This window comes from Artibeus jamaicensis, unplaced genomic scaffold, assembly GCF_021234435.1.
Source record: "Artibeus jamaicensis isolate MK-2021 breed Jamaican fruit bat unplaced genomic scaffold, CSHL_Jam_final contig_889, whole genome shotgun sequence".
Lineage (NCBI taxonomy): Eukaryota > Metazoa > Chordata > Mammalia > Chiroptera > Phyllostomidae > Artibeus > Artibeus jamaicensis.
Window position 1 is genome coordinate 6,299,146 of NW_026522005.1, and position 9,844 is coordinate 6,308,989.

General features: G+C 42.2%; 1 pseudogene; it reads left to right on the top strand.

Annotated features, from left to right (window-relative positions):
- The first annotated feature begins 839 nt into the window (after window positions 1-839).
- On the top strand, window positions 840-1,087 carry LOC119061659 (heat shock factor-binding protein 1-like; annotated as a pseudogene).
- The last annotated feature ends 8,757 nt before the right edge of the window (window positions 1,088-9,844 follow it).

Below are 9,844 nucleotides of genomic sequence, written 5' to 3' on the forward strand. Positions count from 1 at the left end.
AGGCTCAAAGAAAAGGGAGTGCAGAGATCCAGAGGCAGGAGTCGGCCCAGTGTGTCAGCTGGAGCCCTGCCTGGAGGAGAGGGAAAGGGATGGGAGAGGGCACTGCAGGGCCCAGAGCACGTGTGGCTGGGTGGGCTGTGATAAGGGGTTTGGGTTTTTTTCTGGTTGCAGTGATAAGCCAGTGGAGGAGTTTTAGCCAGGCAATGCCTCTGATCTGAATTACATTTTAATAGATTGGATGAAGAATGGATAGGAGAGAGATTTATCAGAGAGACAAATTTGGTGGCTTTTGCAGTGATCCAGGCAAGATGAGGACTTGCACAGAGGGTAGCTATTCTGTTTGTAAGCAACTGGGCATACGCTCCAAACTGGGGTCACATTGGCTGTTGTGTTGTCACAGAGCCAAACATCTCCAGCCTATAGGCAGTGACATTGTCTATTTCTCTGACTTCTGTGTCCCTAGTGCCTAGCACACACTCCATAAATGCTGGCTGAATAAGTGACTCTTTAAAATGTTAAACTGACATCACAAGAAGAAAGTAGATCAAATGAGGAAGACATGGGACCCAGGAAGCAGGCGGTGGTACAGCAGTCCTACAGCTGGGCCCGTCCAGACTGGAGCAAGCAACAGGCCCAGGAGAACATTTCTAAAGGGTGACACAGACGGAATAGGAAACGTGTCTTACAGTGACTGGGATGAGATTTACACCAAGGGAGTAAGTTCGGGGATTGATTAGTAACAGTACAAAGAAAACTAAGTAAGCTGGAGGTGTCTGCACTGACAAATGGAAGTGCAGATGATGGTCTGAGACTTCATGGCCAGGCTGGGAACCGAGGAGATGGCAGAGTCCGACCCCAGGCCCAGGCAGGGTCTCGCCTGAGTGGTGCAGACATGCCTGCAACAGATGCAAGGTAAATTTTAGACTATGTCCAACCGGTCATCGGAAGAATTGATGACATGAGTAGTCGCACTGATGACCTGGAGAAAACCATTGCAGACCTCATCACGCAGGCTGGGAAACACCTAGAAGGGGGAAATAAGACACCTGCTACATGGAAAGAGCTGAAGGTCGCTAATTTACACTGAAATCAGGGACATTGTTTTTACAAGCCAAGAGAAGACCACATGGCTTTTTGCATCTAACTACTATTGACAGGCAGGTTTTATATTATAAAGTGTGCATTCTTCTCATCCCATACTATATAGTTAGTTTATAGAGTGATTTTTCCCACCAGTTTCTTCCACGTGGTAACTTTACAACTTGGATATTGGCCAGTTGTGTTATTAAATATTAAACACTAAAATTTTAATGGGTCCTGCATAAGATTGTCAAATTTTTTAGTATATTTTTGTGAAGTCATTTTTTTCTATCATTCCCTTTCTATGTAGTAGTTGCTGTTGGATAAACTTCGCTGTGTAATTCTTTTACTTTTAGAGATACAGTAGATCCTTTCATTATAATTACACTTATAGTGTTTAGGGTTCTTTAATTCTCCACACAGAGTGATGAGCTAACACCAAATAGTGTGTTAGTGATATTCTTCAAATAGTTAAAAACATTTAAAAATTGTTTGTGCACAAGGTAAATAAGTTTATTAAAAACACAGAAACACAAAAGGCACACACACACCCAAATTGCTCATTCAGAAAATACTTGGCACGACTATGTAGCTAAAACTCAGACTTGAATGGTGATTTTATGTCTAAGTCTCTGAGATCAGATGCTAAAATAATGAAGAGCGACCACTGCCACTTTAGGATGAGATTTTTTATTTTTATTTTTTTAATATATTTTATTGATTATGCCATTGCAGTTGTCCCATTCCCCCCCTTCATTTCCCTGCACCCTGCACACCCCCTCCCACCCACATCCCCCTGCTTTAGTTCATGTCCATGTGTCATAAATTCTTTAGCTTCTACATTTCCCACACTACTCTTGCCCTCCCCCTGTCTATTTTCTATGTACCGTCTATGCTACTTATTCTCTGTACCTTTCCCCCTCTCTCCTTCTCCCACTCCCCTGTTGCTAACCCTCCACGTGATCTCTATTTCTATGGTTCTGAGCCTAATCTAGCTGTCTGCTTAGTTTGCTTTTGTTTTAGGTGTGGTTGTTAATAACTGTGAGTTTGCTGTCCTTTCACTGTTCATACTTTTATCTTCTTTTTCTTAGATAAGTCCCTTTAACATTTCATATAATAAGGGCTTGGTGATGATGAACTCCTTGAATTTGACCTCATCTGAGAAGCACTTTATCTGTCTTTCCATTCTAAATGAAAGCTTTGCTGGATAGAGCAATCTTGAATGTAGGTCCTTGCCTTTCATGACTTGGAATACTTCTTTCCAGCCCCCTCTTACCTGTAAGGTCTCTTTTGAGAAATCCGCTGACAATCTGATGGGAACTCCTTTGTAGGTGACTGTCCCCTTAACTCTTGCTGCTTCTAGAATTCTCTCCTTCATTTTAATCTTTGGTAATGTAATAATGTGCCTTGGTGTATTCCTCCTTGGGTCCAACTTCTTTGGGACTCTCTGGGCTTCCTGGACTTGTTGGAAGTCTATTGCCTTTGCCAGATTGAGGAAGTTCTCCTTTATTATTCATTCAAAATAATAACTTTTCCATTTGTTGCTGTTCCTCTTCCCCTTCTGGTACCCCTATGATTCAGATGTTGGAACTTTTAAAGATGTCCTGGAGGTTCCTAAGCCTCTCCTCACTTTTTTGAATTCTTGTTTCTTCATTCCTTTCTGTTTGGTTGTTTCTTTCTTCCTTCTGGTCCACTCCATTGATTTGAGTCCAATTTTGTTTCCATCACTATTGGTTCCCTCTGCATTTTGCCTCATTTCACATAGTGCACCCTTCATTTTTTCATCTAATTTGCAACCAAAATCAACCATTTCTGTGAGCATCCTGATCACCAGTGTTTTGAACTATGCATCTGATAGGTTGGCTATCTCTTGGTCGCTTAAAAGTATTGGCTCTGGGGCTTTGATTTGTTCTTTCATTTGAGCCTTTTTTTTTTTTTTTGGTCTGGTCACACCTGTTACGTATCAGGGGTAGAGCCTAAGGTGTTCACCAGGGCGGGGCGACGCACTTGCTGGGTTGTGCCTCTGAATGTGGGGGCGGGGTCAGAGAGGGGCCATGGCACTTGTTCCTCGCTCTCTCTCGGATTCTGGTCTCTTCTGCCGCTTCCCACAAGCAAATTGGGTTCTTCTAGTGCTGGTTCCCAGGTGAGTGGGCTTGTGTGCATTCTAGGACCCTGTGGGTCTCTCCCACAAACTCTCCTGTGAGGCTGGGAGTCACTCCTAGCACCTCAACCCCCGCAAATTTTTTCAGTCGGTGCTTTTAGGCTTTAATTCCCATCACTGAGGCCCTGGGTTGTGCAGTCTGTCTCACTGCCTGTTTTTTGCCTGGTTCATCTGCGTGAGAATGTGTTTCCAGGGCCAGCCAGCCACCTTTCGAGCCTCACCGGGTTTGCTCGTTTCTTCTCTGCACCCGGGTCTGCCAACCACTGCTTTCTCCTGCTGAAACCCCTCTCCCATGGCTGCTGACTCCGGCCCTCTTACTGGTCTGGATCAAAGGTTCGTTGTTGCCGGACTTCAGTACAGTTCAATTTTCCGTCTGTTCTGGTTGTGTTTTTTGTTTCTAAATCTTTGTTGTCCTTAAATTTGGTTGTGCAAGGAGGTACAGTATTTCCGCCTACACCTCCATTTTGGCCGGAATTCCTCTCTAGTGTGAGATTTTTTAAATATGGAAAATGACCGAATTGTCTAATGCGATAAGGTGTGCATCTGAGTTTTGCATGAGATTTGAATAACTTCAGTAGGACCCTACATTGTTCATCTAAAATAGTTATCATAGAAAGTCTGGCTGGATTTTAAAACAATTATTCCATCTTTTCTTTGAGTTACTGATTGGAAACAGAAACAGAAAAGGAAAAGAGACCATATTAAGCCCATGCCAGCCACTTTGCTAGAAAATAGTAAACAACTTATAGTAGGCTCAAGTTTTTTAAAACTACTTCTTACCTAAATTCTTGCAGACTAGCGGTTTTATTATTGATTATAGCAAACAAGGACAATAACTCTTGCCACTCAGAAATGGAGTGTCAGGAGTGCTAACTATTGGCTGGGAAGGAGAGCCACACGATTATCACAGCAAAGAGATTTTGTATCAAAGAAGTGAAAAAGTTAAGGAGTGGTATTGTGCTTCACAGAGGAAAACCCTGAATAAACACAGTATGATTTTTTGAAGTTTTTTATTCACCAGTCTTGATTATTTGTATTGCCAATATAGAATAATATTAAGGGGAAAAAGAAAACTAAGAAAAATGAAAAAGACAGTTATTGGCTTCAGGAAAAACAAAGTTGTTCACCAATGCAAATATTAATCACTGGTCTAACCAAAATTATGATGAACTATTTGGGGAGCATGGGGGAGGAAATGTATACACGGGTAGTGAGAGGGAGAGGAGGTGAGAAAAAGTTAAATCTTTCTTAGTGAAATACAAGGGATGAACGTCTAACCTGAAAGACCGAGAGGAGGCATTTACACATATTATTTAGAGATGTGAAGATAAACATCCAAGTAATTAAAACAGTGCAAGTTGGTTTCTTCTGGAAAGTGGGAGATGAGGCAGGAGGCCGAGAGCAGGAGCAGCCCACTGCGTTTCTTTTTAACAAACTGCATGTGTTGGGGGCTGAATTATGTCTCCCCTAAACTCGTGGTGAAGTCCTAACCACTGGTACCTCCGAATGTAACTATATTTTGAGATGGGGACTTTTAAAAGGTAATTAAGTTACAATGGAGTCCGAGAGAAAATGGCCGCCTGAAATCCAAGGAGAGGAGCCTCAGGGAGAAAAACAAACACCTGCAGACACACCGACTTAGACTCTAGGCCTCCAGGACTGTGAGAAAATGCACTTCTGCGGCATTAGCCACCTGCTCTGTGGTGCTCTGCTACGGCAGCCCTGGCCAACTAATAGAGCATGTACCAGTGATTTAAAAACATTAAGGTTTTAGATGCATGTATCATTTTTTATTAAAAGAATTAAATTTTTAAAAATTTAGCAAATAGCCCTGACTAGTGTGGCTCAGTGGGTTGGGTGTCACCCTGCACACCGAAAGGTGCCCCGTTCTATTCCCGGTCAGGACACATGCTGGGCTTTGGGCCGGGTCCCCAGTTGGGGGCTCTTGAAGGCAATCAATCAGTATTTCTATCACACATGGATGTTTCTCTGCCTCTTTCTCCCTCCATTCTCCTCTCTCTAAAAATAAGTAAAAAATAAACAAATAAATAAATAAATAAAATTTAACAACTAAAATTATTCTGATACACAAACATCGATGTCCTCCAACAGTACCTCATATAGCATTTGAGAATATTTTATTTACTGATTCTTTTTTTCTTTAAGAAGCATCCTTTGACATATTTACTGATCCTGAATACAAGTTTTGGTAGCTGCTCAGCAAACCTTAATGAGAGGCGTAGAGAAGAGAAATGATCTCGCCAAAGAAGCACAGCAAGTTTGTGCAGTAGCAGATCCATTTTCTTTCTGCCTCTTCTGCCTACGTGTCAAATGTTGATTCTGTGACATACTCCTTGTATGAGTCAGGGTCTCGTCTGGAAAACACAAGACTCACTAGGAATCGCACCAAAGAAAGTTTAATATAAGAAATTGGCCAAACCAATATTGGAAAACTGCAAAAAGCAGAAAGGGAACAATGAGGGAACCCACAGAGATGGTAACTTCAGGATGTAGGTATCGCACCTCGGTCTCGGGGAAGAAAGGACCAGCATTGTCAGAAGCTAGAAATTTGGAAGAGAGGCCCTGGAAAGCCGGGGCTCAATCCTCTGAGGAGGGTGCTCTCTGCTTGGGACTGGCGGGTCTCAGGGAGCAGTTCTGAGAATGTGTGACAAAGTGGAGATTGGCGTCAGCTGCTCTGCCAGGTGGAGAGGCATTGCTGCGGCACTGCTGAAAGGACCAGCAAGCACACAGGAGTAGGTCCTCCTCCATGTCCTTGCCCTGCAGTGTCTTCTTAACACATCCTATTGGCAGACCTTCGGGAAGCCAGCTGGGCAAGTAGGAAAGATCCAGCATCACAGAGTCTGGAAGGGTGGCTTTAGAGCTGACATACAATAACCTAATGACTGGCATGGTCACATACCCCACCCCTTGACTGTAGCAACCACAAAAACTGGGACAAGAAGACAGCATGCAGTTTTAACTCCATCTGGCACCATGCACAGCTGAGTTCTGGCTAGTGTCCTGTTTGAAGCCAAAGGGTGAATTTGGAAGGAATGTTAATGCTTTTCTGAGTCACTTAGTGTAAGTTCTTTGAACAAAGGTCATAAAATACTGATCATTTATTCTGTTGAAGACTTTCATCAAGGATTGATATATAAATATACAAAAATATTTTCTCCACTGTGTTGGATTTCTATTAACAACTAACATACGAGATCTTTCCGGGAAAAAAAAATCCAGCCATTATTAATATAATGAGAATGGTTTGTTCAACATTGATGTAACCTGACAGCCAAAGAGAGTGGACGAGAATGCACATGTGTGAACAATGACAACTTCATTGTCCCGGTCAGTTGGGGAGGTAGATGCAACTGAGTGAGCATGTGTACTGTGTGGCCATGACATTCAAAGTGACTGAGTAGAGCAATGAATCAGCATCACATTTTGTTTAAGCTTGAACATGCCTCAGCAGAAACTATTTGGATGATCGAGAAGGCTGCAGCTTCATCATAATAATGAGCCTGCCCTTGCATCACATCTCATGCAGAGTTTTTTGGTGACTCGGCCCCTCAGCCCATATTTGGCGCCCTGGGACTTCTGGCTCTTCCCAAAACTAAAATTGCCTTTGAAAAGGAAGAGATTTCAGAGCGTAGATGAAATTCAGGAAAATACAACAGGGAAGCTGATGGCAATTGGGAAAACTGAGGGAGGTCCCAAGGTGCCTACTCTGAAGGGGACTGAGGCATCTCGTCCTATGTGCAATGTTTCTTGTATCTTGTATCTTCTTCAATAAATGTCTCTATTTTCCATAGTACATGGCTGGATACGTTCTGGACAGACCTCATATACCCTTGCTTATAAACATCTTCACCTCTGATGCTTCAGGAATACAAACTGAAACCTGACGCAGACTCGGGAACAAAGCTTAGAGCTGTGTTAAAAGGAATTTTGGCTTCAATGAGAAAGCCATGTACCCCTCAAGGTAGATTTGTTATAAATATATGTGGGTGGTAGTTGTTGTTGCTGCCTTTATGTTAGTTTGTTCCAAACAGTTGATGTTAGAAATGTTTTGTGTCATGGTGCTTCCCACATAGTTGTCTCAGCATTTGTCAGCCAAGAACAATGGTTAACAAATGTTTTCCATAAAGGGCCAGCAAGGAAGTACAATACTTTAGACTTTGCGAGTCACACCGTCGGTCACAACTTGTCAACTGTGTCACTGTAGTGCAAAAGCAGCCATGGGCCACCAGTATATGTGAATAGGCATGGTTTTGTTCCAGGAAAACTTTACAAAATAGGCAGCAGGACACATCTAGACTCGGGGCCATGATTTACTGACCCCCGGCCAGATATACACCAAACAAAAATGGCCAAGGCTGACCACTGGCATGCGCGGTAAAGGGAGCACCAAGTGCGAGCTGGGACATATGTCTGCCCTTAGTCTTTGTGGTTGGGTTTTCAGTCTTTTTTTAGGTGCACACTGCTGCCTCAGGGTCTCCACACCTCCAGATGAATAACAATTTCATAAAGGGTCTAGGAAATTTAGGCAAAAACCATTTTTTCAGACCTATTATCTGGTCAATTCATTCAAAATCATCGTTCTTTTATGCTGAATTGTCTTACTGACTGTGCCTGTGGAGGTCTGACTTGTACCTTCAGTTTTCTGTCACTTGCTGCCGGTCTGTGATTACAGGTGCCAGTGAGTCTCTTGAAATTACCAGCGATCCCTGATACCTGAGTGACCTATCTGCATGGCAGGGCAAGGATCTGAACACCGCTTTCCTTAATGTCCTGTAAATGTCCCTCCTGTGGAGGTCCACACCCCTGTCTCATTCTTTACTTCAGGGCGTCACATAAGCCTGAAGTGGACAACTTGCTCATGATTCTCATATATTTTTAAGGTTTTGTTTATTTATTTTTAGAGAGAGGGCAAGGGAGGGAGAAAGAGAAGGAGAGAAATATTGACGTGTGGTTGCCTGTCACATGCCTCCAATCAGGAACCCAGCCTGCAACCCAGGCATGTGCCTTGACTGGGAATCGAGCCAGCGACCCTTTGGTTCACAGGCCAGTACTCACTCTACAGGGGCACACCAGCCAGGACTGATTTTCTCATATTTTTTTATAGGACCCCTGTATGTATATAATTAAATTCGTTTTCCTCCTGTTCATCTGCCCTATGTGTAATTATCAGACAAGCCAAAAGAAACTAAAAGGGGAGAGGAAAAAGTTTTCCTTCCCAGCAGAGTCCTTTTTGCAATATCGGTAGGTGCTTTGCAGGGTCACAATTTAGAAGTTAACAAAAAAACAAGTCAAAGAAAAGTCATTATTTTTGAATAATCATCCCTACTATGCAGAAAGATACATGATCCTATACACTTTATTCATTCATCTATTCCACAAATAATTATAAGATGCTACATACGCACTATCCTAGGAACTAGAGTTAGCAGTGAATAGACACACTAAAACTAAAACCCCTGCCCTCAGGAAGTGATGTCATTCTAGTGATATTACTATGAGCAAAAGCTCAGTAGTCAGAATCACTAAAAAGTGTTCAAATCATGGTCATAATCAATATATAACCTACTCTTAATTGATTATACAAGATCTACAGATCAGAGGCCTTTTTTAATCAGGCTTTTTAACACAGACACACACACCTACACACCCCAAAGATACACGTTATCACTCCCAGGCTTATCTTTGACCAGCCTGTTGTCAAATCTCACGTAAGTTATAGGAGCACGGAAGATGCTGGAAAACTTCAACTGGGTCCTCTGAATCAAAGCCAGATCTTTGGGGGTTCTGTAAAATGTAATTCCTTTTCAGAAAAATGATGTTATTTATGTCAGCGATGAGTTTTTATTATTGTTAAATGCCTTGATATTTTCTGAACTTTCAGTTTTAATTTATAATATTAAACACCAATAGACCTAATAGAAAACACTCTTTGGGGGGTCTTCAGTAATTTGCAAGAGTCTAAAAATTTAGTCTTGAAATTAAATAGATGTTATTCCCAAGTTCTGGTTAGTGTATTGGGGCTCAAATAAGCTTGGGAAGATATCTTTTAAAAAACAGGCCTAGTCTGGTCCTGCTTTCCTTTCCATTCAGCTCCATGAGAGAGATATTCTCTTCATCCTCTGAAACTAACATAATTGGAATTTTGTATAAAGTTGAATTTGGCAATCCAACATGTGTATTCCTTATGGCTCCTGTCATCAAGTTTAACCTTTTAAGAAAAATTATCCAAAACTTGGAAATGAGGCAAAATATCACTATGTGCCTTTTCAAAGTTCTTGTAGACCAAGCAAGAAGAAGCCTTCATGGGGGTCATCTCATTCTAGGGGATGTCGTCTTCTTTGGATTTTCATTTACAGTTGACAGGGCCTAGAATCTGTCAATTAGATATTAACTTATAGAAGAAACGTTGAAAATGACTTCGTCAGATAGAAAAAATAGTTCCAGCCCTGGCTGGTGTGTAGCTCAGTGGGTTGAGCACAGGCCTACAAACCAAAGGATCGCTAGTTCAATTCCCAGTCAGGGCACAGGCCAGGCCAGGTCCCCAATACCGGGTGTGTGAAAGGCAACTGCATATTGATGTTT